The 26895-nt window shown below is 43.1% G+C and overlaps 1 long non-coding RNA gene and 1 pseudogene across 1 annotated transcript in view; one reads left to right on the top strand and one right to left on the bottom strand.

The window, feature by feature from the left end:
• LOC105463861 (uncharacterized) overlaps positions 1-13923 on the bottom strand; it is a 128250-nt gene extending 114327 nt beyond the window's left edge. Inside the window, exon 1 of the long non-coding RNA XR_011617605.1 lies at positions 13587-13923. This is a non-coding gene — a long non-coding RNA (uncharacterized lncRNA). The remainder of the gene's footprint in view (positions 1-13586) is intronic.
• Positions 13924-18638: 4715 nt separating this feature from the next.
• Positions 18639-26628, top strand: LOC139360199 (pregnancy-specific beta-1-glycoprotein 2-like; annotated as a pseudogene).
• The last annotated feature ends 267 nt before the right edge of the window (positions 26629-26895 follow it).

The raw sequence follows: 26895 nt of genomic DNA, 5'->3' as shown, positions 1-26895 counted from the left end.
ATTTTCATCCCAGAATTTCTTATCCAGACAAACTAAGCTTCATAAGTGAAGGAGAAATAAAATCCTTTACAGACAAGCAAATGCTGAGAGATTTTGTTACCAACAGGCCTGCCCTACAAGAGCTACTGAAGGAAGCACTAAACATGGAAAGGAACAACCAGTACCAGTCACTGCAAAAACATGCCAAAATGTAAAGACCATTGATGCTAGGAGGAAACTGCATCAACTAATGAGCAAAATAACCAGCTAATATCACAATGAAAGGATCGAGGTCACACATAACAATATTAATCTTAAATGTAGATGAGCTAAATGGTCCAATAAAAAGACACAGACTGGCAAATTGGATAAAGAGTTAAGACCCATGAGTGTGCTGTATTCAGAAGACCTAGCTCACATGCAGAGACACACGTATTTATAATCCCAAAGGATTATAAATCTTGCTGCTATAAAGACACATGCACACATATATTTATTGTGGCACTATTCACAATAGCAAAGACTTGGAACCAACCCAAATGTCTATCAATGACAGACTGGATAAGAAAATGTGGCACATATACACCATAGAATACTATGCAGCCATGAAACAGCATGAGTTCGTGTCCTTTGTAGAGACATGGATGCAGTTGGACACCATCATTCTCAGCAAACTATCGTAAGATTAGAAAACCAAATACCACATGTTCTTACTCAGAGGTGGGAATTGAACAATGAGATCACTTGTACACAGGAAGGGGATCATCACACACCGGATCCTATTGTGGGGAGGGAGTAGGGGGTAGGGATAGCATTAGGAGATATATCTAATGTAAATGACGAGTTAATGTGTGCAGCACACCAGTATGGCACATGTATACATATGTAACAAATCTGCACGTTGTGCACATGTACCCTAGAACTTAAAGTATAAAAATAAAAAAAAAAAGGATGAGTTCGTGTCCTTTGTAGGGACATGGATGCAGCTACCCAGATAATTGAGAATAAGCTTTCCATCTGAAGATAATCAACTGCATCACCGTTGAACAGTGCTTTTTCCAAGAAAATAAATGCATGTGTTCCAAGTCTTAGGGTGTGGATTTGTTTTTTTGAAACAGAGTTTCACTCATGTTGCCCCAGCTGGAGTGTAGTGGGGTGATCTCAGCTCATTGTAACCTCCACCTCCCAGGTTCAAATGATTCCCCTGCCTCCGCCTCCCAAGTAACTGGGATTACAGGTGCCTGCCACCACACCCAGCTAATTTTTGCATTTTTAGTAGAAACAGGGTTTCACCATGTTGGCAAGGTTGGTCTCGAATTCCTGACCTCATGATTTGCCCATCTCATCTTCCCAAAGTGCTGGGGCGTGAGCCACCGCACCCTGCCTGGATGTGGACATTTTTAAGAGGCCATTATTCTGTCTCATACAGGTCACTTTCATAAGCATTACCCACAACAAAAATACGTTTTGCCTTCCTTCCATGTCTCACTTTTCTGTCTGCACATACCACAGTGAAACATACTAGCTCTGCTATGAAGTGGCTGCATGACCCTAAGTTCCTCATTTGACCTCCCTCAGCCTCTTTCCTCATCTGCAGTGTAAGGCTGACTCTTACTGCATCAGAAAATGACAGGGGAAGAGTAAATTAACATGTGTAAGACATTAGTCACAGAGCCTGGTACCTGATAAGCCCTCGGTAAACATTCCTTCCAGTCCTTTCCTTTCACCATCCCATGATGGTGATGAAATTTCATGTGTATGGTTTGACCTTTGACTTAGGCTTTTCTATGTTGGCATAATTCTGGGGTCTGCATCTCTTGTCCCCTGATTCTTCCTTTAAAGTGGGCTATCTGCATGTGCAGTGGCCCACCAGCGCTTAAGAAGGGAGCCTGTGTAGTAAGTTTCCTGGAGTACAGTTGGAAAACACAGACCAAAATAAAAGCCATGTATGTCAATAAAATCGGTCTCCTTATAAAATTCTGTTACAAATTTCTATCATTATTGTGTTACCTTGGCATCTATTTTTAATCTTCTTTGAACACATCCAAATTCCTTCTCTCTCTCTCTCTCTCTCTCTCTCTGCTTTAAGATGTAAATTTACTACCTACTTTCTCTAAAACTCAGCAAGGGCTTCCTCAGATAAATGTTACCTTTTTCTATTTACAAAAGCACAATTTAAATGCAACTTTATTTTTTTAAATAATGAGTTTTATGGGTTCCATGCATAAAGTTTTAAAATAAAAAATCTAAAGTATTTCTGTCTCCCTCTATCTTTATGTGTACATGCACATGTTCTATGTGGTATCACATATATGTATATGTCTGTACCTATGTTTACCTATTGTTTGTACATGTTATCAAATTAATGTAAAATGAAATGAGTACTCATCAATTAAGTGAATAATCCCAAATGCTTTTCAACACATGTGATATTAGTAATCTTCAATAACGGAAGAACACCTCAAATCAGCATGCATACCTATCTGCAGCCTCCTTAAAAGAAATTATCAGCCAAGAATTTTATATCCAGCAAAACTGAAGTTCATAAATAAAGGAAAGATAATAGTCTTTTTCAGACAAACAAATACTGAGAGAATTTGCTACTACTGAGCCAGCACTACAATAACTGCTCAACGGAGCTCCAAATCTGGAAAGAAATCCTGGAAACACATCAACATAGAACCTCTTTAAGCATGAATTTCACAGGACCTATAAAACAAAAATACAATAAATAAATGAATAAAACCAAGGTATCCAGGCAACAAATAGCAGGATGAATGGAACAGTACCTCACATCTCAATACTAACATTGAATGCAAGTGGTCTAAATTCTCCACTTAAAAGATACAGAATTGCAGAATTGATAATAATGCACCAAGCAAGTATCTGCTGCCCTCAAGAGACTCTCATAACCATAAAGGGTCCTATAAACTTAAGGTAAAAGGGTAGATAAAGATACCCCATGCAAATGGCCACAAAAGTGAGCAGGAGTAACTATTCTTATATCAGAAAAAAATTACTTTAAAGCAATAGCAGTTAAAAAAGACAAAGAGGGACATTATATAACAATAAAAGGACTGGTCCAACAGAAAAATATCACAATCCTAAATACATATGCACCTAACACTGGATCTCCCAAATTTATGTAACTATTACGACTAGAACTGGGAAATGAGATAGAGAGTAACAAAATAATAGTGAGGGACTTCAGTACTCCACTGACAGCACTAGACAGGTCATCAAGACAGAAAGTCAAGAAAGAAACAAGGGATTTAAACTATGCCCTAGAGCCAAGAGACTTAAGAAATATTTACAGAATATTCTACCTAACAACCCAGAATATACATTCTACTCATGAGCACATGGAACTTTCTTCAGGATAGGCCATATGATAGGCCACAAAACAAGTCTCAAAAGATTTAAGAAAATTGAAATTATATGAAGTATTCTCTCAGACAGCGGTAGAATTAAACTGGAAATGAAATCCAAAAGGAACTTTCAAAACCATGCAAACACATGGAAATTAAATAACTTGCTCCTGAATGATCACTGGGTCAAATGTGAAATCAAGATGGAAATTTAAAAACTCTTTGAACTGAACAATAGTGACACATCCTATCAAAACCCCTGGAATTCTGGCAAGAGTGTGCTAAAAGTTCATAGCTTTAAATGCCTACATCAAAATGACTGAAAGAGCACAAATAGAGAGTCTAAGGGTACATTTCTAGAAATTCAAGAAACAAGACCACACCAAAGCCAAAACCTGCAGAAGAAAGAAAATAACCAAGATCAGAGCAGAACTAAATTAAGTGGAAACAAAATAATACAAACTATAAATAAAATGTAAAGCTGGCTTTTTGGAAAAATAAATAAAATTGATAGACCATTGGCAAGATTAACCAAGAAAAGAAGAGAGAAGAGCCAAATAAGCTCATTTAGAAATGAAATGGGAGCTATTACCACCAACGCCACAGAAATACAAAAGATCATTCAAAGATAGTATGAACACATTTATGTGCATAAACTAGAAAACCTAGAGGGGATGAATGAATTCCTGGAAATGTAAAACTCTCCTAGATTAAATCAGGAAGAATTTGAAACCCTGAGCAGACCAACAAAAAGCAGCAAGATTGAAAAAACAGTTGAAAAATTAACACAAAACAAATGCCAGGACCAGACAGATTCACAACTGAATTCTACCAGACATTCAAAGAAGAGTTGGTACCAATTCATTTGACACTATTCCACATGCTAGAGAAAGATAGAATTCTCCCTAAATCATTCTATGAAGCCAGTATCACCCTAATACCAAACCCAGAAAAGGATGTTATAAAAAAACTACAGACCAAAATCCCTGATGCACACAGATGCAGAAATTCTTAACAAAAGACTAGCTAACTAATCAAAAACATAACCCACCATGATCAAGTGGGTTTCACATTAGGGATGCAGGAATGGTTTCACATACACGAGTCAATAAATGTGGTACACCACATAAACAGGATTTAAAAATCTCATGATCCTCTCAGTAGACACTGAAAAGGTACTCAACAACATCCAAAATCGCTTTATGATTAAAACGCTCAGCAAAATTGGCACACAAACCCACAGCCAACATAATACTGAATGAGAAAAAGTTGAAAGCATCCACTCTCAGCAGGGGATCAAAACAAGGATGGCCACTCTCACCACTTTTATTCAACAGAGTACTGAAAGTCCTAGCCAACGCAATCAAACAAGGGAAATAAATAAAGGGCATCCAAATTGGTAAACAGGAAATAAAACTGTCGCTGTGTGCTGATGATATAATTACATACCTAGAAGACCCTAAGGACTCCTCCAAAAAGCTGCTAGAACTGATAAATGAATTCAGCAAAATTTCAGTATACAAAATTAAAGTGCAGAAATCAGAATCTGCTACACACCAACGGTGACCAAGCAGAGAATCAAACCAAGAACTGAACCCCTTTTATGACAGCAGCTTTAAAGAAATAATAACTCAGAATATATCTAAACAAGGAGGAGAAAGACGTCAAGAAAAGCTACGAAACACTGCTGAAAGAAATCATAGATGACGCAAAAAATGAAAATGCACCCCATGCTCATGGATGAATAGAATCATTGTTGTGAAAATGGTCACGCTGACAAAAGCAATCTACAAATTCAACGCAATTCCCATTAAAATGCCACCATCATTCTTCACAAAACTAGAAAAAACAATTCTAAAATTCATATGGAACCAAACAAGAGCCAACACACCCAAAGTGAGACTAAGCAAAAAGAACAAATCTGGTGGTGTCACATCACCTGACTTCAAACAATTCTCTAAGTCCAGAGTCACCAAATAGCATGGTATTGGTATAAAAATAGGCACATAGACCAATGGAACAGAATACAGATCCCAGAAATAAACCTAAATACTTACAGCCAACTTATCTTTGACAAAGCAAACCAAAACATAAAATGGGTAAAGGACACCTTATTCAACAAATGGTGCTGAAATAATTGGCAGACCAAAAGTAGGAGAATAAAACTAGATCCCCATCTCTCAACTTATACAAAAATCAACTCAAGATGAACCAAGGACTTAAATCTAAGACCTGAAACTATAAAAATTGTAGAAGATGATATTGGAAATATCCTTCTGGACATTGGCTTAGACAAAAATTTATGACCAAGAACCCAAAAGCAAATGCAACAAAAGTAAAAATAAATAGGTGAAAATTAAACTAAAGAGCTTCTGCACAGCAAAGCAACAGTCAGCGGACTAAACACATAATCCACAGAGTGAAAGAAAATCTTCACAATCTATACATCTGAAAGATAACCAATATCCAGAATCTACAAGAAACTCAAACAAATTAGCAAACAAACAATCCCATGAAAAAGTGGGCTAAGTATGTGAATAAACAATTCTCAAAAGAAGATATACAAATGGCTAACAAACATATGAAAAAATGCTCAATATCACTAATGATCAGGGAAATGCAAATGAAAACCACAATGTGATACCACCTTACTCCTGCAAGAATGTTCATAATCAAAAAATGAAAAAATAATAGTTGTTGGACAGGCACAGTGGCTTACACCTGTAATCCAAGGTGGCCAAGATGGGCGGATCACTTAAGGTCAGGAGTTTGACACCAGCGTGTACAACATGCTGAAACATGGTGAAACCCTGTCTCTACTAAAAATACAAAAAAATTTACCTGGGTGAGGTGGCACATGCCTGTAATCTTAGCTACTCCAGAGGCTGAGGCAGAAGAACGGCTTGAACGTGGGAGGCAGAAGTTACAGTGAGCCAAGTTCGTGCCACTGGACTCCAACCTGGGTGAAAGAGCAAGACTCCATCCATCTCAAAAATAAATAAATAAAAATAATAGATGTTGATGTGGAAGCGGTGTAAACGGAACACATCTACATCACTGGTGGGAATATAATCTATAAATGAGTGGATAAAGAAATTGTGGTATATATATATGATTGAATACTACTCAGCCATAAAAGGAATGAATTAATGGCAATCGCAGCAACCTGGAAGAAACGGGAGACTATTATTCTAAGTGAAGTAACTCAGAAATGGAAAACCAAACACTGAATATTCTCACTCATAAGTGGGAGCTAAGCTATGAGGATGCAAAGGCATAAGAATGGTAAAATAGACTTGGGGAAAAGGTTGTGAAGGGGGTGAGGGATAAAAGACTACAAATTCAGTTCAGTGTCTACTGCTCTGGTGATGGGTCACCAAAATCTCACAAATCACCACTACAGAATTTATGTAATTAAACACCAAATCCCCAAAATCTTATGGAAAGAAAATATTTAAAACAAAACAAAACAATAAAAAATTTAAAAACATAGTTACTAAAAAATTCTTAGAAAATGTAAAAAAATAAAAAAAATAAAAAAAGTTCCTGAAGGTCATATAGCAGAAACTCTATTATGTTGCCTCTTAATGCGTATATTTGAGCCCACTTCCTCAACTTCTGATAACTTATCAGGAAGCTGCTGATCACCTGTTTCAGGTGTTTTCTATCTATTGTGAGCCTGTATCTCCCTGTACCTAACTGCAACCAATATTACTTTAGAATTAACAACCACTTGGCTTGACCATCACTTGGTGATGAACACTTGACGTTTCTAGTGTGTGGAGGTGGAAGGATCTCTCCTGTCCTGCTCATGTCTGACCAGCTACTTACTGCAACACTTTCAGATTTTTTTTTTTTTTTTTTTTTTTTTTAAGATGCAGTCTCCCTCTCTCACCCACGCTGGAACGTAGTGGCGCAATCTCAACTCACCGCAATCTCTTCCTCCCGGATTCACACCATTCTCCTGCCTCAGTCTCCCCTGTAGCTGGGACTACAGGCGCGTGCCACTATGTCTGGCTAATTTTTTGTATTTTTAACAGAGACGGGGTTTCACTGTGTTAACCAGGATGGTCTCGATCTCCAGACCTAGTGATCTGCCCGCCTCGGCCTCCCCAAGTGCTGGGATTACAGGCATGAGCCACTGCGCCCGGCCTCAGATTTCTTATTATCAGATTTTAGGTAGGACAAACAGCTGATATTTCTGGCTTTTCATTTTTTTTTTTTTTAACCAAAAGTATTAGTTCCCAAATGAAACTAATAAGCCTTAACCAAGATTACGGCTTAGCGAAGCATCTATGAGGCATCTCCAAAGAGGTGAAGGAGCACCTCAAAAACTCAAAAATCACACAAATATCAAAACAAATAAGGCTGGTTCCTTCATCTGAAATTAAATCCAGGATACAGCAATAAAAGCATAAAATTTTTAACTGTTTGATGATAAGGTAAAGTGGATTTTATTCTTATTTTCTCATAGGTTCTAAGGCAAGCAGTTTGAGTTTACAAAAAAAATTAACTCTTAGGTCAGATTTTTGCTCTGTAATTTAGTTAAAAGAAAATTTAAGGCTAGCCATAACACTATTAGGTAGGTATCTTTCTTTGAAATTGAATCCTCTGATCAACCGTTTGGAACAAGAGAGCTCTAAAATATTTTTCAACTTAGAAGTCCCAATGTAAAGAATCCTTCTTCTGGCCATGGACAATTAGAATTTCCAGTGATGTATTGATTCTAAGTGACTCAATCCAACAGCCTCTTTGGCGAAAAACCAACCCCAATGATCTTTTCCCCCACCCCAACAAAATAAAATATGTACTCTCAGGAACAGGCTTAGGAAAGCAAAAGACTGGTGTTGCCACTGCCCTATCCAAGCAAAAAGACTTGGGATGACCAAAGTCCAAGATGGATGGGATTTCTTATGACAAGCACTCCTGGGAGCTTAACACATTTGGAAAACAAAAGAAATAATAAAAAACCTCAGGTTCTCAGCCATGTTAAATCTGGTAACCTAATGTGACTCAAAAATGATTCCTCCCCCTGATGGTGGAGACCAAAAGTGAGTGCTCCGACTTGGTCACAAATCAAGTCCTCAAGGACATATGACCACTAGAGCATAATTGACATTACCGACCTCGAGTAGAGAGCAATCATACACCTGCATATAATCAAAGGTTGTTCTTAAGACCACCTGAGTAAACTCCTCTACAATCCTTTGTATCTATACCTTTTAAGAGAATTCAGCTGCCTTCAGCCAAATGTTTTACTGAAGCTATGCAACCTCCCTGGCCTTCCAAGAAGGTTTGTGACTATTTCCTATAACTATCTTTATAATTTTTCCTCTAAAATCGTTTCCACCACCCTGACTGAACTCCTACATCTCCCCGTTTTCTGTTTCTTGTGTCTCTCTCAAAACAAAACAAAACAAAAGAAAACAAAAAGATTTCTCTCCACTTGTTCCCAAAGCTCTATGTCTAGCTTACCTTCTTTCGGGAACCATGGGTTAAGTGATACAATTTGCATTAGGTCCCTTAATTAAGCCTCCAAAACCGAGGCTCCAGTGGCTTGAAGCAGCTGTTTGAATACTTTTAGATACTGCTGCTGTTGTGCTGATAACTGTTGTCCAGTGATAAAAGCCCACCCTGAACAATTCCCTCGAAATTGGAGATCCCAAGTCGGCACCAACGACCTACTGACTTACTGACTTCCTGACTTATCGACTTACTGGCTTACCAACCACACAGTCTTCTCCTTAGTTTTCAGAGGTTCTGTCGCAATTATTGGCAGGTATACCTCAGACCTGGGCACCAACATGCCAGGTCCTCACATGGGGCACCAACTGTCTGCGTCCAACTGGCAGACCCTGACCCAGCAATGGATGAACAAATACACTCAGACACTCATATCCAGTGAAAGAGCAGGCTAGGTGGCCAAGTAACTCACGGATACCTAGAAGGGCCCGGTAAAGAGTTAACAGCAGCAGCCCTGATCTGCCAGTGAAATTCGCATTTATTTAGTACAGATTAAATAACAAAGGTCTTCAGTAAACACCACTAGAAGGTAATTGACATTGCCGACCTCCCCAAGAGTAGTTCCCCCAGCATAAGATTAAATGTTGGTTTTAGGACCGCCTGAGTAAACAAGTTATTTAGATAAACTCCTCTACATTCTTGTGTATCTATGCCCTAAGCTTTTAAGATAATTCAGCTACCTTCAGCCAAACCTTTTACTTGAAGCTATGCAAACCCCCAGGTTCCAAGGTTTGTGACTATTTCCTATAACTATCTTTATAATTTTTCTCCAAAAATATTTCCCACCACCTTGACTGAAGTCCCACAGTTGAGAAGACAGGGAAGAGCATCAAACAAGCAAGAAAAAATTAGAACAATTTTGACCATAAGAAAGTAAAATGTTGGTCAGTTCTTTCAACACAGATCAAAATAAAAGGGAGATTAGGGCCATGCTATGAGGACACTGAATGGCAGCCTACGTAATGGGAACTTCATCCCACAGATAAGAGAAGTCATTGGAAAGCTTTGAAAAGGTCACAAACATGACAAACAGCATTTCCAGGAAGATTACTGTGACCAGCACTAGGCAAGAGAAGTTGGGAAATGATCTTCAACTTTGGACACTTAATAGAAGTATCTAAAAGATCTATATTTCTTTTCTTTCCTTTTCATGTTTAATTTTGAAATAATTTCAGACTTTCTAAAATGTTCCAAAAATAGGCAAAGTCCTCATATGCTTTTCATTCAACTTCCCCAAATATTTACATTATAGATATGCACCTAATAATCAAAATCAATAAATGATTATTAACACTGTAAAATGAAAGCCTGTAGAGACCTTATCCAAATCCCCTCTATGTTCTGACTAATGTCATTTTTCTGGACCAGGATCCAATCTAGTATCACGTATTGCTCTTCATTGTACTGTTCCCTCAGTCTTCTTTAGTCTGGGAAAGTTAGGATTTACCTTTAAGAGCTTCACAATTTTGAAGAGTATTGGTTACTTATTTCATAGCAGACCCTCATTTTGGACTTTTCTAATATTTTCTCATGATTAAACTCAGGTTATACAGTTTGTAGAAGAATACCACAGGGATGATGCTGCACCTCCTCCATCTATTATATTAGAATGCCCTAAGATGTCATCATCTCTGACTACTGGAGAAGATAACTTTGATCACTGGGTTAAAGTTCCTCCACTGCAAAATGACCCATTTCTTTCAAAGCATTTTTAAACAACCAATCTCTGGGCTACACCACACATTAGCCAAATCAGATAGGCTTGAGGGATGGTACAGGCATTGGTAGGGTTTAAATGCTCTACACGTGACTGTAATCAATATCTGGAAATGGAAACATATGGCTTAGACAGTGAAGATTAGAATCCTGAAAATCAGCTAGGAGACCATTGCTAAGGCTTCTCTTAAAAAAAAAAAAATCTAATTCTAAACAAAAGCAAATGGATGTGGATTTTGGCATGGACATATGGTAGAGAAATTGAGGAAAAATAGAAATCACCTGATGGGGAAAGAGATGCGTAAGCAGACTGCAGTCCGATTAAAAAAGAAAAGGCAGAATCAGGTGTGGTGACACTTGCTTGTAATTCCAGCATTTGGGGAGTGAAAGTGGGCAGATCACTTGGGCCCAGAAGTTTGAGAAAAGCCTGGGATTTCACCAGCCTGGGTGAAACCCCATCTCTCCAGAAACAAACACAAAAAATTAGCTAGGCATGGGGGCACGTGCCTGTGATTCCAGCTACTCAGGAGGCCGAGGCAGGAGGATCGCTTGAGCTCACAAGGTTGAGATTGCAGTCAATTATGATCTCGCCACTGCACTTCAGCCTGGATATGAGAGTGAGACAATCGCTCTTTAATTTAAAAACAAAAAAACAAGAGTAAAAATAATGTTCTAAGGTGAGATCTAGTACAAAAACTGCATCTTATTCTGTGATGTTTGGATGCTATAATTAAAATAGAACATGGAGGTGTTTCCATAGGAATAGCTGACAGATTCTATACTTTTTATGCAGCTGCTTCATATCCTATTGTGTAGATATAAGGTAATGTGTTGAATTAGCATCGTGCTGGTGAAAGTCTAGGTTGTTCCCAACATTTTGCTGTTAAACAAACAATAGAGTGAATAACTCTGATTAGGTGTCATTTTTCATGAGTGGTAGTGTGATAAATTTTTCCCAGTAAAGTTTGGGAGGCAAAAATATGTATTTTAAAAATTTTGACATGCATTAAGAAATTTTACTCTCCAAGGTTTGTACATATTTTTATGTTCCAAGAAAAGTAGGGGAGGGTAATATCACCTCAGCTGGTGTCACACTGAAGTCCTGAGTGACAGGACCTTTAGGGACACAGGCACATGGCCATATCCCTGGTGCTCACACAGGGCAGGGGCATCTGGATCCTGGGAAGCTCCAGGAAAGGTGAGGATCCCCTCTAGAGGACACCCTACTAAGGATCAGAAAGGGGCTAAGGTATTCAAGAGATTACAGCAGGTCTTAAACTATGGGAAAGTTCCAGTGGAGGGCATTAAGGTTCAAGGAGCAAGCTGAGGTGAGAAAGTGGGAGAGGCTGAAGGAAGGAGAAGGTAAAAAGCTCTAGGGAAGCTAGGGAAGGCACATGAGGGCTCTCCACTCCTCCTCAGCATTGAACTTTGTAGTGGTCATGCTGGTGGGGCTCTGTGAGCTCTAGAATGTTCAACACTATCTGGGGACTCTACCCACTCAAGGCCAGCAGGACTCCCTCCCCCAGCTCTGACAACCAGCAATGTCTCCAGATTTTGCCAAATGCTTTTCCCAACGTAAAATTTCCCCCTGGCAGAAGCATTAATCTACACTAATCTATAAAAGCAAATCACCACTAAAATCCATCACCTCTTGGTAGAAGATTTACAAGTGTGAGGGGGTAAAATGGAGGTCTTCAATATCTACTGAAATGACTTTTACTTAATCAGTAATTTGATGTCCCAGAAGGCATGTTTAGAGGTGATGCCACATGGCTGCCTGTACCTCACAGCAGAAAGGGTGTGGGTTTTCCAAGCGTTTTAACCGTGAACTGGAAATGTCCGTAATTGTGAAAGGGAATGACACCCACTGGGTTACATTAAAAAATTGATCTAGGGAGTTCTGCAGATATTGGGAGAAAAAAAATACACAATGTAAACCCAAACCCCATTCTGGTTCTCTCACCATCTTAGGGCCATCTTGTCTATCTATGAATGGTAGCATAGAGATTTTTGTATATTTTCAAAATTGCATACTGTTGGATCATTTTTAAAATAGGAATAAATCCCAAACTGGATGAGGTAACTAGACACTGCTGGAGTCTCACTTTTGCCCAGGAGAGCTGACAACATCCTGCTCCCCCTGGCCTGGACACTGACTGACTCAGGGGCCTAAATGCTCTCTTATTATGGAGAAAGAAGATGTTTTGAACATTCTCATCATTCACCCATTCACCTCTCACACCCGTTGACCTCTCAAACCTCTTCTCCACTCCTGAATTTCATTCTCAATTTACTGAGCTCCATTTCTGTCCCTCATCCATTCCAACATGTGGTGGGTCTAGGTGGTGGCTTCTGCCCATGGTTTTGTAAAAAACAAAAAACAAAACAAAAAGCAAACAAACAAACAAAAACAATGAAAAAGACTTTCAAAATTCTTTGCCTGAATCCTCCTTAAACTGACCTCCACCTGCAGCACCATGATCATACCAGCAGAATTTGGACACTTTTTCTGGTAATCAGATGCTTTCCATCTCTCATTAGGAAATGTGACTCTTTCCACCCTGCATAAGGATTTCCCAGTAGAAATCAACACAGAGATACTGCCTGTGTGTTTCGAAAGGAAATGGATTCTATAAGAACATGTGAAAGCTGCAATTATAGAAAAGACCACGTAAAACATACATTATGTAGATGATTCTCACCGTTCCTTTAAGAGACATATTGTAAAACATGACATTAATAGTTATTCTAGAAGAATAAAGCATGCATACTGTTTTCTTAAATTAATTTTAATAAGGTGGTTCCTCCCATGTGCCCAGGCTGAGGCTCTGAACAAAATTCTCCATCTTCAGGGGCAATGCCTGAGAGGATGACATGGACTTAGGCCTGATATGCAGCCATTTCTGTCCACCGTCCCCTGCTGCAGGACAGTACCAGCCCAGGGCCTAAATCTCCTGCTGAAGAGCTGAGAGAGAAAATGGAATATCCAAAGCCTCTTACCTTTCTCCAGTCCGCTTGAATGGGTACTAGTGCAATCCATTTGCCCCTGAGGACACCCACCTGTTGGTCTTTGGCTTTTAAGAGTCAGACCTCACTGGCTTCTCTGGGTCCCAGCTGCTTTCACTCTGCTGAGCCCTGCTCTTTCCCATGGGGGTCACTTCCCTTCCAAGCATGTCCTCCAGCTCCAGCTGACAGGTCAGCCAAACAAGAACCAAGAGAATGAACAACGATTTCAATATCTTTTGTCCAGTAGAGATCTAAACTGCACAAAAAAATAAAGAAGTAGAGAGGCACACTGCTCCCCTGACAACATTGTGTCCCAAAGCAATGTCTTCGGTGCCCCTCATTAAGGAGCTCGCTATCTCTCACCACATAGGCAAGTGCTTCTAGGGCCTCTCAATTTCTCAATGGGAGGCAACACACATTTTAACCCAGTACCTCAGCAAAGGAAGTGGTGATAATTACCTACCTGTGATAAAGTTCCTGAAAAGATCCCTAGACTGCAAATTTCCCCTCTGAAATACGACAGAAAAAGCTTTCCAATTGCAAAACATTGGCCTCCTTGCTGTTAAAAAAGTACCCCTGAAAGAGCCAAAACAATTTTGCCAAAATAAATTGCAGAACTTGAACTTTCTTATTTGAAATCTCACAAAACATTACAAGTACTAAAAACAGAAACTGCTGGCATAAGAATACAAATAGGGACCAAAGGGATAGAATTGAGAGTCTAGAAATAAACACCCTTATAGTTCATTTCTCTTGAATAAGGGTGTCAAGATAATTTAATGGAGGAACAATCATCCTCTCAAATAACGGTGCACAAACAACTAGATAACTACATGCAAAGCAATAAACTTAGAGAACTATACTTCCAACCATATCAAACAATTATCTTAAAGTGGATGAGTGAGTTAATTATAAAATCTGTAACCACAAGAACATCTTAGAAAAAGACATAGGGGTGAAACTTAGATCTCAAATGTGCAATGGATTCTCAGGTATGACCCAAATGCATGAGAAAGAAAAAGGAAAAATAGATAAATTGGGCTAAAGATGCAAGCTTTTTGTGCATCAAAGGATATTATCAAGAAAATAAAAAACCAAACACAGAATGAGACACAACAGTTGTAAATCACATAGACAATGTTTTCATGCCCAGAATAGATAAAGAACTGCTACAACTCAGTAACAAAGAGACAAACCTTCCAATTTATATAAATGGGCAAAGGACGCAAATAGACATTTCTTCAAAGAAGATATGCAAATCATCAAGAGGGACATGAAAAGAAACTCAACATCATTAGTCATTAGGAAAATACAAAGTCAAAGCCACAATGGGATCCCACACTAAACCTACAAATATGGCTACCATTCATTTCAAATGTTAAATAACAAGTGAAAGCCTTATGTAGAATTTGGAATCCTCTTACATTGCTGGTGATATTATAAAACTGTGCAGCCACTAGGAGAAATAGTTGTGCTGTTCCTCAAGAAGCTAATCATAGAATTCTCATGTGAAACAGCATCTATTCCTAGGTATATACCCAAAGAATTGAATCCAGGGACTGAAACAGGTACTCGCATGGGAATGTTGATTGTAGCATTACTCACAAAAGATAAAATATAAAACAATCCAAGTGTTCATCAGCACACGAATAAACAAATGTTGTCACACACACAACAGAATGTTAATCTGCCATAAAGAAGAATGAAGCTCTGACATCCGCTGGAAGATGCATGGACTTTGGAAACATTTATGCTAAGTGAAATATGTCAGAAACTAAAGAACATATATATATAATTCCATTTATATGAAACATCAAGAATAGGCAAATTCACAGAGACAGAGTAGAGATGATCAAGGTCTAGGGTGGAAAATATAGGGAGTTATTATAGTTTCAATTATACAAAGTTTCAGTTTAAAATGATAAAAATTTTCTAGGAAAAATAGTGGTGATGGTAACTTAACACTGTGTTTGTGGTTAATTGCATTTGATTGCACATTTTAAAGTGGTTAAAATAGCACATTATTCACAGAACTGTGCAAAATCGATTTCTATTATTTAATTCACCCAGGCTAAGGTGTTTGTTATGGCAGCTGAAGCCCATGAATACATCATCTGACCCAGTGTTTTCAATGAAACGTATCAGTTTTTCAATCAAGTTAGCTGGAAGCTCCTGTCCCCAGAAGAACTGCAGGTCCCAAAACAAGAGCTCCAGCAGGGGTTCAACGAGCACAGGTCCCACAGGGCAGCCTCTATGTCAGGCCCTGGATGGCATGTGAGGCTATAATGATACAACCACAACGTGAAAGTGTAAGTGTTTTTACTACTTAGAGACACTGGGGAGCACTCAGCACACCTGGAGACCACAGATACAGAGGTCAGCAAGCCCAGGCAGGGAGGAGAGAAGAGAAGGGTAAGCCAATGTCTTTAGTAAGTCCAGGTGTTATCTGACAGGTTTCCAGCAGGGAGCTTTAATGGATGTGTTTAAAGAAAGCAGCAAACACTGGGACCAGGAGATCACGCTGTGATTGAGAAGTGGTCACTTTAAATGTAAGGACAAATATCAGAATATCAGTTTAAAGAAATCAGATGGAGAGAGAGGAGCCCAGCACACCAAGCAGGAGAGATGCCTCTTAGATTTTATCGCTGGCCACCAACTGCAGTCACTTGAACCAGATACAGTATTGAAAACTGCCATGGTGAGCAAGGCCTGCCTCTGATGTGAGGCAAATAAATTTACAGCTTAAAAAATGAATGCCAAGGCAGCCTGACACTATGAGCACTCATGACATCCAGGGACACCAGCAGGGTGTGGTACTGTGCCCTGGAGTCAGAATCCTGGGTTCTGGTCCCTGGAAGTGAGAAAATGAAAATGACTTGTCCCTGCTCCCCTGGCATTGATCCTCCCGCCCTGCTGCTCCGTCTTCTGCTCCCAAGCCCATGTGCAGTGCTCAGCCCCAGACATCACTGCTCCCAGAGAATACACAGTGCCGCCTACTGCACACAAACACAAACTCACTGAAGGTGACAAAAATCTGTGTTCCGGACATCCGATCGTGAAAGAGGGAGAACAGTGAACGTGGAGCCACAGAGATTGGGACTCACAGGGCTGCAAGGTGATGGAGCTGTAACATAACATATGTGTGACCTCGTTTGAAACGTGCAGATCCTTGTGGAATAAAACACGCAGCGTGGCCTGGGACTTTGGCCACCCACGCTTCCCTTCCAGTCCACCAGAGGGCGGCAGAGTCCCTCCAGCCTGGAGCCTTCCCAGGGGATGCCGACCTCCCTCAGCAGAACCTGTAGCCAAGCAGGGTCCACCCTCACCAGGGTCACCTCGGCCCAAGTCCTCAACGTCCTCCATGCTCCCCACACGGACTGTGTCAGCTCCTCCCTGACCTGGCGGTCGCCAACCTAACACCACTCCCTCTGCAGGTAGCTCCTGCCCCACACACCTGCTCCTTCCCTGGGCTCAGTTAAAAATACATCTCCCAGGGCAGCGCTGGTGCACGGGACACCCCACTGCGCGCTTTCCCCTCGTGACCTCCCTCCATCCTCATCAACTCTTTCTGTCACTGCTCCCTAAATGCCCGCCCACGCTCCATCTGTCCTGTTCTGTGGGGCATCCCAGGCCAAGCCTAGTGCTGACACAGAACAGCAGCTGCCTGAGGGCCCACAGCCTCCCCGGGAATCGGTCAGGCACCCTGTGACCTGCTTGCCCGCTGCACCTCGTGGGGCCCAGAGCACGTGTGATGGTTACACACAGGCACCACATAGGATGTGGCCACCTACCCCCCGCTGTCCCTTGGGAAGCAGACCTCTCCTGTGTCCCTGCCGGGAGAAGGGGGTATTATTGCTCTTGGCTCCGAGAACAAAGCCCACCCCCACCCGCCTTCTCAGGTGTGAGCGACGTCCCTCCAGACAGGCTCTCTGGTGACTGCCCTGTTCCTCCTCTACAGAGAGCATCTTGGCCAGGTGAAAACCCTCAGGAGAGACCCCTGGGTATGTCAGCACATGGAGGGCTGAGCCCATCACGGCCACGGAGTAAGTCGGGATGAATCTCTCCAGCTCTGAACCCCTGCTCTGTCCCAGTCTCCCCTTCCTGTATCTCAACGAGCCATGTTCCACGGGGTTCCTGGGTAACGTCCCACTTCCTCCTGCACCACCACGGGGAAGGTGTGGTGACCACAGGACAATCAGACGGCAGGGAAGACAGGACACCAAAGATGGTCAGGAAGAGATGAGAAACCCATCCACCAGTCCTAAGGGAGCAATAGAGTGACTGAGAACTGTCCCTTTGACTATGGGACTCACAGCCCCCACTGAGCAACCAGCACAGGCCTCTCCTCCCAACAGGCATGAGAGATTCACCCTGCACACCTCCAGGAAGGACAGTTTCCTCTGGGACACCCAGGTCATGAATGTCCATCCTTGGAAGTTGCAGCCAAGCTAGACACAATTAGAGAAAGGAAGGGTCCCTGTCACCAGGCAACACACAGCTCACCCACAGCACAATGTGGTGTCCCTATAACAGGGACCTGATGCAGCTCCAGCCTCCTGCACTGAAGGGGAGAGCCAGATGGGGATGAAAGAGGGCAAGGGGTGTGAATGTGCACCCCGACCCAGAGCCACTGGGTCAGCAGGAGGCTGAGGCCTAGAACTGTGCTTGCCCAACCTACAGGATATGTGACTCTGTGTGTCTGTGTGTGCCTCTTTTTTGTGTATGTTTGTTGTTTTCAACATAGTGTGTACTGAGGTTTGGTGACAAAATCACTGCTGGAAAAGGTAGAGGCCTCCACAATTCCCAGGGACTTGACACACAGACAAAAGGAAAAAGAGAAGGAGGGACAAAGAGGCAGGACTGAGAGGGGAGGGGATAGAGAGGTGTCCTGGGCTCAGACCCCGCCCATAAGCCTGAGAAGTGCTCCTGCCCCGGGAAGAGGCTCAGCACAGAAGGAGGAAGGACAGCACAGCTGACAGCTGTGCTTGGAAAGATTTTGGATCCAAGGTCATCTCCACAGAGGAGAACACACAGGCAGAAGAGGCCATGGGGCCCCTCTCAGTGCCTCCCTACACACTGCACATCACCTGGAAGGAGCTTCTACTCACAGGTGAGGAGAGAACTTCCTGGGAGAGGACAGGAGGAGGAAGCAGAATGATTGGATGGGGTCTCCTGGAGAGGATGGAGTTCTAAAAAATAAAATAAGCCAGCACTTTGGGAGGCTGAGGTGGATGGATCATGAGGTCAAGATTCAAGACCAGTCTGATCAACACAGTGAAGCCCCGTCTCTACTAAAAACAGAAAAAATTAACCAGGTGTGGTGGTGTCCTCCTGTAATCCTAGCTACTCAGGAGGCTGAGGCAGGAGAATTGTATGAATCTGGGAGGCAGAGGTTGCAGTGAGCCGAGATGCTGCCACTGCATGCCAGCCTGGGAGACAGTATGAGACTCCGTCTCATAAAGAAAAAAAAAACAAATAAATAAAGGAAAGAAGGCTCTGTTGGAGCCTGGATTGGGGAAAATATACCAGAGAGGGACAGGGTCACAACAGGAAAATCACATTTAAGTGGAACTGGTAATAGGTAGGAAAATCTCAAGTGTTCTGTACTCCTGGTTTAGCATCACTGGCCACCATATTTTGAAAAATGATAATAATAACTATTATCAGATGACACTTCAGATGAAAATATAAGCAGGACATGAAACACTGTCCTCAGCAAAAAACCTGAACAATTGGGGAAAGAGAAAAAAAATCCCTGGCTTGGAGATCCCTGGGAACCCTCACATCTGCAGGAGTCTGCAGCCTGTCCCAGGCGCTGGGGTGTAACCAAGATCACAAACGTCCCTGTCCTCACGGAGCTCATGCTCTCATGGGCAGGAAGGCAGACATGCAAAGAGATCTAGAATGTGAGGTCAGGTGTTGACAAGAGCTCCAGAGGGAGCAGAGAAGGGAAAGATCAGAAAGGGAAGACCCAGGGTCTGTGAAGGAGGTGTCAGGAAAGAAGTCTAAGGATGCCCTGATGTGAGCAGGACCTGAGGGCAGTGTGGAGGGAGCCATGCAGACCCCTGGGGAACAGGATTTTAAAGAGAAAAATGCCGAGGTCAGAAGTGTTGAATGAATGGGGGTCGTGCTGCTGACCTTGACCCAGTAGGACAGTAGGACAAAAACACACACACACGTACACACAACAAGGGGTGTGTGTGTTTTTGTGTGTTTTTTGTGTGTACGTGTGTGTGTGTGTCTACAAGGCTGATGATTGAAGAGATCTTCTCAGGACCCAAGGCCCCATCTTTTCATCCCAATTCATAGGTCTCAATATTGACTGATGCTCTCTCCACCTCCTAGCATCACTTTTAATCTTCTGGAACCCGCCCACCACTGCCCAAGTCACGATTGAAGCCCAGCCAACCAAAGTTTCTGAGGGGAAGGATGTTCTTCTACTTGTCCACAATTTGCCCCAGAATCTTACTGGCTACAGCTGGTACAAAGGGCAAATAATAGACCTCCAGCATTACATTACAGCATATACAATAGACACTGAAATGATTGTATTTGGGCCTGTATACAGTGGACGAGAAACAGTATATTCCAATGCATCCCTGCTGATCCAGAATGTCACCAAGAATGACACAGGATCCTACACCATTCAAATCACAAAGCGAGGTGATGAGACTAAAGGATTAACTGGACATTTCACCTTATACCGTGAGTGATTCCACATGATCCCTGGGTGTTGGGGGGTGGGGGTCGCTTCTACTTTGCACACACAGGAAGGTCAGGCCTGGACTGTGCCTGTGTCCCTCTCTGCATTATGTCCCATGTTGGGGTTTTGGTATTTAGTGCAGGACACACACAGAGGAGACAAACCTCAACAGATCAGAATTCCTTTCCTGCCTCCAGACCCTGCAGACACTTGCTGCACAGGAAGGACAGTCTGATGGGGGTGGGGGGTGTTCAGCAGGATGAGATCAGCCTCAGCCAAGCACCACATGTCCTCTTCATAAACTTGACCCTGAGAAACACCCTGGAGAACTGAGTAGGGCTTTGCCTAAGAGGCCCCTTGAGATACTCTCAGAAAAGCTCAGCCCTAGAAACCTCAACCCCAGACCGCTGTCCCTAAATCCTTACTCCAGATAAAGCTGAGGAGCCTGTGCCAGGGCTGGGTTGTGGCAGGGCTTACTGGGACCAAGGATTCACCAGCTGTCTGAGGACTGTGTCTCCTGGAGCTGCTCACCAGCCAGGGCTCAGCCCTCAGAACCTCATCTGGGCAAACACAGAGCTTTCTTCACCTGAGACTCAGAGTAGAGAGGACAGAAAGACAAGCTTTGTAGACCATCAGCCAACTGCCTTGTGAGGCTTAGGACACTCCATAGAAAGTCTAAAGTCCCCAGAAGCAGAAACAGAAGAGAGAAAATGTACCTGGCAGCAGCTTGTCCACAGGGATCTGACCTAAAGGTGCTCTCTCATGGAAGTGAATAATAATAAATGCTGTTTGTGTGAACACCTCCACTGTGCCAAGCATTAGGTCCGGTGACTGTGAAGAATTTACAATTTATTCACAGATAGCATGAAAAGCCACAGTCCATTCGCCATTTAGCTTATTTGACTGGGAGAAAACTGAGGCACAGGAAGGCACAGTCACTGAACCAGAGTCACACAAACACAAAAGGCAGATCAGGGTCACATGAGGTCTGTCTGCAGCCACAGGCCCATCCTCTCCTCCACCAGAAGTGACGAATTACTGGGTTCCAAGGACCCCATAGTCATTTATTGGCTCAAATCCTCTCACCTTCGGCATCCAAACCTCAGAGGAGTGAGAGCAAATGGTCAGCTGATTAGTCTGTATTTCGGAACTAAATCACCTGCCTCAACTGTCAGAGTCAGTGCAAAATATGTCCAGGCCTCCCCCTCAGATCTTAACCCCTATCACTGAACCTGAAATCCTGTTTCCCAAAGTGTCCATGTCACTGGCTTACCGGACAAAGGACAGGACCTTGTTTTCTTTCCCCACTCACACCCTGCACCATGACGGGCCCAGTGAGAGTCACACACTCAGGTGCTCTCACATAACAAATGAAGGAATTGAATGAAGAGATGAATGATCCATAACCTCTTTAGAGACTGGATCTCAGATGCAGAATCCTAGGAGGTCTAGGCCACACCTTTCCCTTGTCCTTCAGTGGCTGACACCCATCTTTCATCCCCCCATTACCTCTTGCCCCTAAAGTCACCCCACCTCATGTAAGTCGAAACCCTTTGGCCACTGGAGTATTTTCAGGGCTCCCTGGTCCTGGACTGTGGAAATGGGGGTACCTGGTCCCTGGGGTCTCTGAAGTCACTGTAGGCCCCACTGTTCACTGCCAGGTTGTCTCTGCCTCTCTCTGCTTCTCTGTGTCCCTCATCTTCCTCCCACTTCATTCTACCTGGCAAGCCCTGTCCTGCACAGCTTCTTCCTCCACCCCTAGCCCTTCCCCAGACAATCCCTCTAACTAGGCTGACTGTTCTATTCCCTTCCTGCTAACACTGTGGCCTGGCCCACCTCCCAGGAAATAGGAAAGTTCCATCATCCGTCTCTAGGATGCCCTTGGAAAGGGAAGCTGCAGAGAAAACATACCTTGGGAGCAAAGTAAGACTGAAACTAAGAAGATTCTAGCACTGCATGCTCCTGGTGAGGATCACAAGGTGGGCCAGGCAGGCAGTTGGAGAGGGAGGGACTCAGAGAGGCACCAGGGGCTCTGACTGCTGGATCCATGTTTTTCCATGATGCAATGATGTTGCTCAATTCACACTTGAGAAAGTCTGTGCTTCTCCCACATACAGAAGGCAACCTCACAATCTCTGAGCCCTCAGATTGCCATGCATCTGTCTTGTAACACACACTCCTGCCATGGATTTTTAAGGACTTGGGTGGGCTGAAGTGGGAAATGCCATCTCTCATTGAAAAATGTGTTTGGAGGAATCAAAGGTGCCACACAGGACAATCTTCTCTCTGTTATCTGCACAGTGGAGATTCCCAAGCCCTACATCTCCAGCAGCAACTTAAACCCCAAGGAGGGCACGGAGACTGTGATCTTATCCTGTGATCCTGACACTCAGGATGTAAGCTACCTGTGGTGGATAAAAGGTCAGAGACTCCCTATCAGTCGCAAGTTGCAGCTGTCCGAAAACAACAGGACCCTCAGTCTATTTGGTGTCACAAAGGATACTGCAGGACCTTATGAATGTGAAATGAAGAACCCAGGGAGTTCCAGCCGCAGTGACCCAGTCACCTTGAATCTCCTCTGTGAGTATCTTCTGTTCCTCTGTGAGCCAGGCTGCCATCCCAAATACACATGGCCAGAGGCCAGGCTTCCCAGTCCCTCTCAGGTGCAAGTACAGAGACCCTTATCCCCGGATATCAAAGCTGGCCATGAGTCCTAAGAGTAGGCTTAGGCTTGATCAACAATGGGAGAGAAGAGGCTGCTCCTGTCATGGGAGACTCAGGGTCCACAGTTTATGATGGGAGAAGTAGGTGAATGTCTCAGGCTCCTGATCAGTGAACACAGCAGGGATTTGGCTGGGACTTCAGTGTTGTGATTTAGCTCACAGGGTCACTGTGGCCCTTCCACAGACCAGGATTTTCCCTTCCCTCTGACAACATCACCTGTGATTTTATTCTCTTTGCTCCAGATGGCCTGGATACCCCCACCATTTCTTCTTCGTACACCTATTACCATCCAGGGGAACTCCCCAAGCTCTCCTGCCTCACAGACTCTTACCCACTGACAGAGCATTCTTGGCTGATTGATAGGAAGTTCCAGCAATCAGCACAAGTGTTTTTTATCCTCCAAATCACTAAAACATATAGAGGGGTCTATGTCTGTTTCATGCATAACTCAGTCACTGGTGGAACAAATCTCATAATCAAGAGTATCATAGTCCCTGGTAAGTGGATCCCTGGAGCACTGGCAATATGTTTTCCAGTGAAGTCTATCTGGCTATCAGGGAAGAGCCACCTCCCCTCTGCTAAGGGAGAGGGAAAATCAAAAACCTAGGACAGGGAATATGTTTCTGCTTCAAAACCACCAGCTTTTGCCTGTCCCCTTGAGTCTTTCTAGATCGTTCTTTAGACTATACAGTAACAATGAACAACGTGAAAGGAAATTCAGAAAAGAATTTCCATTCTCATTAACATCAAAAGGAATAAAATATTTTCGAATAAGTTTAACCAAAAAGGTCTAAGGGTTATACCCTGAAAACTACAAATCTTTACTGAATGAAATTAAAGATGACATCAATATGTGGGAGGACATTTCATTTTCATGGATTGGAAAAATCAATATTGTTAGGATGACAATACTACCCAAAGTGAGCTGCAGATTCAATGCAACCCCTACCAGAATCCCAGAAACATTTTTTTTTTTTTGCAGAATTACAAAAATCTGTCCTAAATCTGACCTGACAGGCTCTTACTGATGACTGCCACAACAGAGACACTGAGAAAAAGATGCAACCATGGAAAGGTGGAAAGTGTTCATGACATAGAAAATAGCAATCATTATTTCTCACATCCCAAAGCCTTAAAAAACATACAAGTGCAGCACGGCCAGTATGGAATTGACCAAAAACTAATCATCAAGCTAGAAACGTGGTGAGAAAAAAAAAGGGGCAAGAATGTATTTAGCCTATCACCTCCCACTTTTGCTGACTAATGTGATACTGAAAAGAAGTGCTCACTGGAACATTTTAGATTTTGAATCTTTCAGATTTGGGATGCTAAACCAGTAAGTATGTGACAAATATTTCGAATCAAAAAATGTCAGAAATCCAAAACACTTTTTGTCCTAAGTCTTATGCATAAGAAACACTCAATCTCTGTGAACTATAGGCATCGAGCTGTACAGCAGATCTCTAGAACCTCCCCATCTTGCATAACTGAAACTGCACACACATGAACTACTTCTGATTCTCCCCACTCCCAGCTCCTGGCAACCAGCAGTCTCTTCTCAGATTCACTCTGGAATCCACTTACATGATGTCCCTTGAGTAGTCAAGCCCATGGAATCGGAGAGTAGAGTGTCCAATGAAAGAAAATATTTGCAAAATTTCTCCCCAAATTTGTCTCATATCCATCAAACATGTATGGTCCATGAGGACCAGATTTCCAGCAGTTCATTCCCACCCTTTTCACCAGTCTATTCTGCATTTGCAAATGTCCACATGTATTTCTGGAAAGATCCATTTAGTCCTCATCTGCCCTCTGCAGAAGGAGAGGAAACTTAAAGAACCCAAAACAGGGAACATGGTTCTGCTCCAAAGCCACCAGCTCTTGTCTGTCCCCTTCACTCTTTCTAGATCATTCCTTGCACTCTGCTCTATCTTTGGAGGTCACTGGCTCAAGTAAGTCATCATGAAACACCTGCAGAAAACTGACCCACCTTGTGCCTCCACTGCCTGGTGACTGAACTGACCTCTAGGTTTGACTCTGGTCTCCCCTGTCTTATTTCTGCTGAAACATCCAGTCCCAGACCAGGCTACTCAGTGTCTTCAGGGTTTCAGGACAATGGGAAGTCCCATTACTACTCATCTCTAGAATGTCCTTGGAAATGGAAGCTGCAGAGAAATCACATCTAGGGGGGCAAAGTAGGATGGAATTTGGAAGGGGCCCAGCAGTTGCACATTCCAGGTAAGGAACCCAAGGTGAGCCAGCCAGTCAGCTGATTAAAGAGGGACTGGGAGGTGTATCAGGGACTGTGACTCCCACTGATTTATCTATCCATGACCCAACACTGCTGCTCAATTCACACTTGAGAAAGTCTGTGCTTCCCTAAGACAGAGCAGGTGGCCTCACAGTCTTTGAGCCCTTAGATCATCATGCATCTGTCTTGTGACACACACACCAGCTATTGACTTTCAAGGACTCGGGTGGGCTGAGAGGTGGGAGATGTTAACTCTGAATGAAGGATGCCTGTGGAGGAATCAAAGGCACCATACAGGACAATCTTCTCTCTGTTATCCACACAGTCCCAGGTTAAAGAACCCGGTGAAAACAGGATCCTCATTCTAGGCAATGTCACAAGAAATGACACAGGCCCCTATGAATGTGAAATATGGGACCAAGTTGATAGCACCCCCAGTGACCCAGTCACGCTGGATGTCCTTTGTATCTTTGGTTTTTGTGTGAACCAGGCTACCCGCTAAAATCCAAAGGAACACAGGCCACGCATCAGTCTCTCTCAGGTCCAAGTACAGACACTTTTATTTCTGGACACCAGGGTTGGCCATGGCTCCCTGCCCTGGAAAATTCTGGGTATGCACAACCTTAAACAAAAATATAAGGGGAGGAGATCCTCTTGTCATGGGAGACTTGGAGTCTACAGCCTGTGATGGGAGAAACAGGAGAATACCTCAGGCTTAGGCCCAGTGAACACAGGAGCAGTTTGGCTGGGCCTTGAGGGTGTGTCTTGGCTCAGAGGGATGGTGTGTCCCTTTAAGAGACCAGGAACATCCCCTCCCTTCAGATGACATCACCTGTGACTTTATTCTCTTTACTCCAGATGGTCCACACATCCCCAGCATTTTCTCTTCATCCCCCTATTACCGTTCAGGAGAAAAACTCTACTTGTACTGCTTCGCGGACTCTAACCCACCGGCAGAGTATTCTTGGACGGTTAATGGGAAGTTTCTGCAATCAGGACAAGAGCTCTCTATCCGCGAAATTACTGCAAAGCATAGCGGAATCTACGGTTGCTCCGCTCGTAACTCAGCCACTGGCAGCGAAAGTTCCGCATTCAAGACGATCAAAGTCTCTGGTAAGTGGATCCCTGCATCACTGGCAATAGGGTTTTAGGTGGAGTCTATCTGGCTTTCAGAGGAGACCCAGGAAAACATTTTAATTCCCAGCCTGTGTCCCATTGGCAGAAGCAAATCCTAAATTCTCCTCCTGAACCCTCCCAATTTGTCTCTACAGACTCTCTTCTCCTTGTTTTTCTGTTTTCTCATGGCTGACCTTGTGTCCAGCCTGAGAAAGGTAGGGAGGGGGCTTTGTCAGCCCTGAGCCCTATGTGGTGGAAGAGGCTTCACAGAGGGACAAGAAGGAGAGTCCTCAAGGTCAAGTTGCTTCTCGCTGTCACCAACACATCCCTTTCTGCCACGTCTTTTTTTCTTTTCTCTACTGCATGAGCTACAAGGAGCATCCGAGGCTTTGAAACAAGCTCACATTTTTCCTCCAAATGAGAGTAGGAAACCCCTTGGATGAGAGGAGAAGCTCAGACCGCTCCCTAATCTGCTCCGGGCTTCTCCAGTGACTGGCCCTGCCTGACTC

The sequence above is a fragment of the Macaca nemestrina genome, chromosome 20 (genome assembly GCF_043159975.1).
Source record: "Macaca nemestrina isolate mMacNem1 chromosome 20, mMacNem.hap1, whole genome shotgun sequence".
In the NCBI taxonomy this organism is placed as follows: domain Eukaryota; kingdom Metazoa; phylum Chordata; class Mammalia; order Primates; family Cercopithecidae; genus Macaca; species Macaca nemestrina.
Note: the sequence above shows the minus strand (reverse complement) of the source record. Positions and strands in the feature narration are given on the sequence as shown.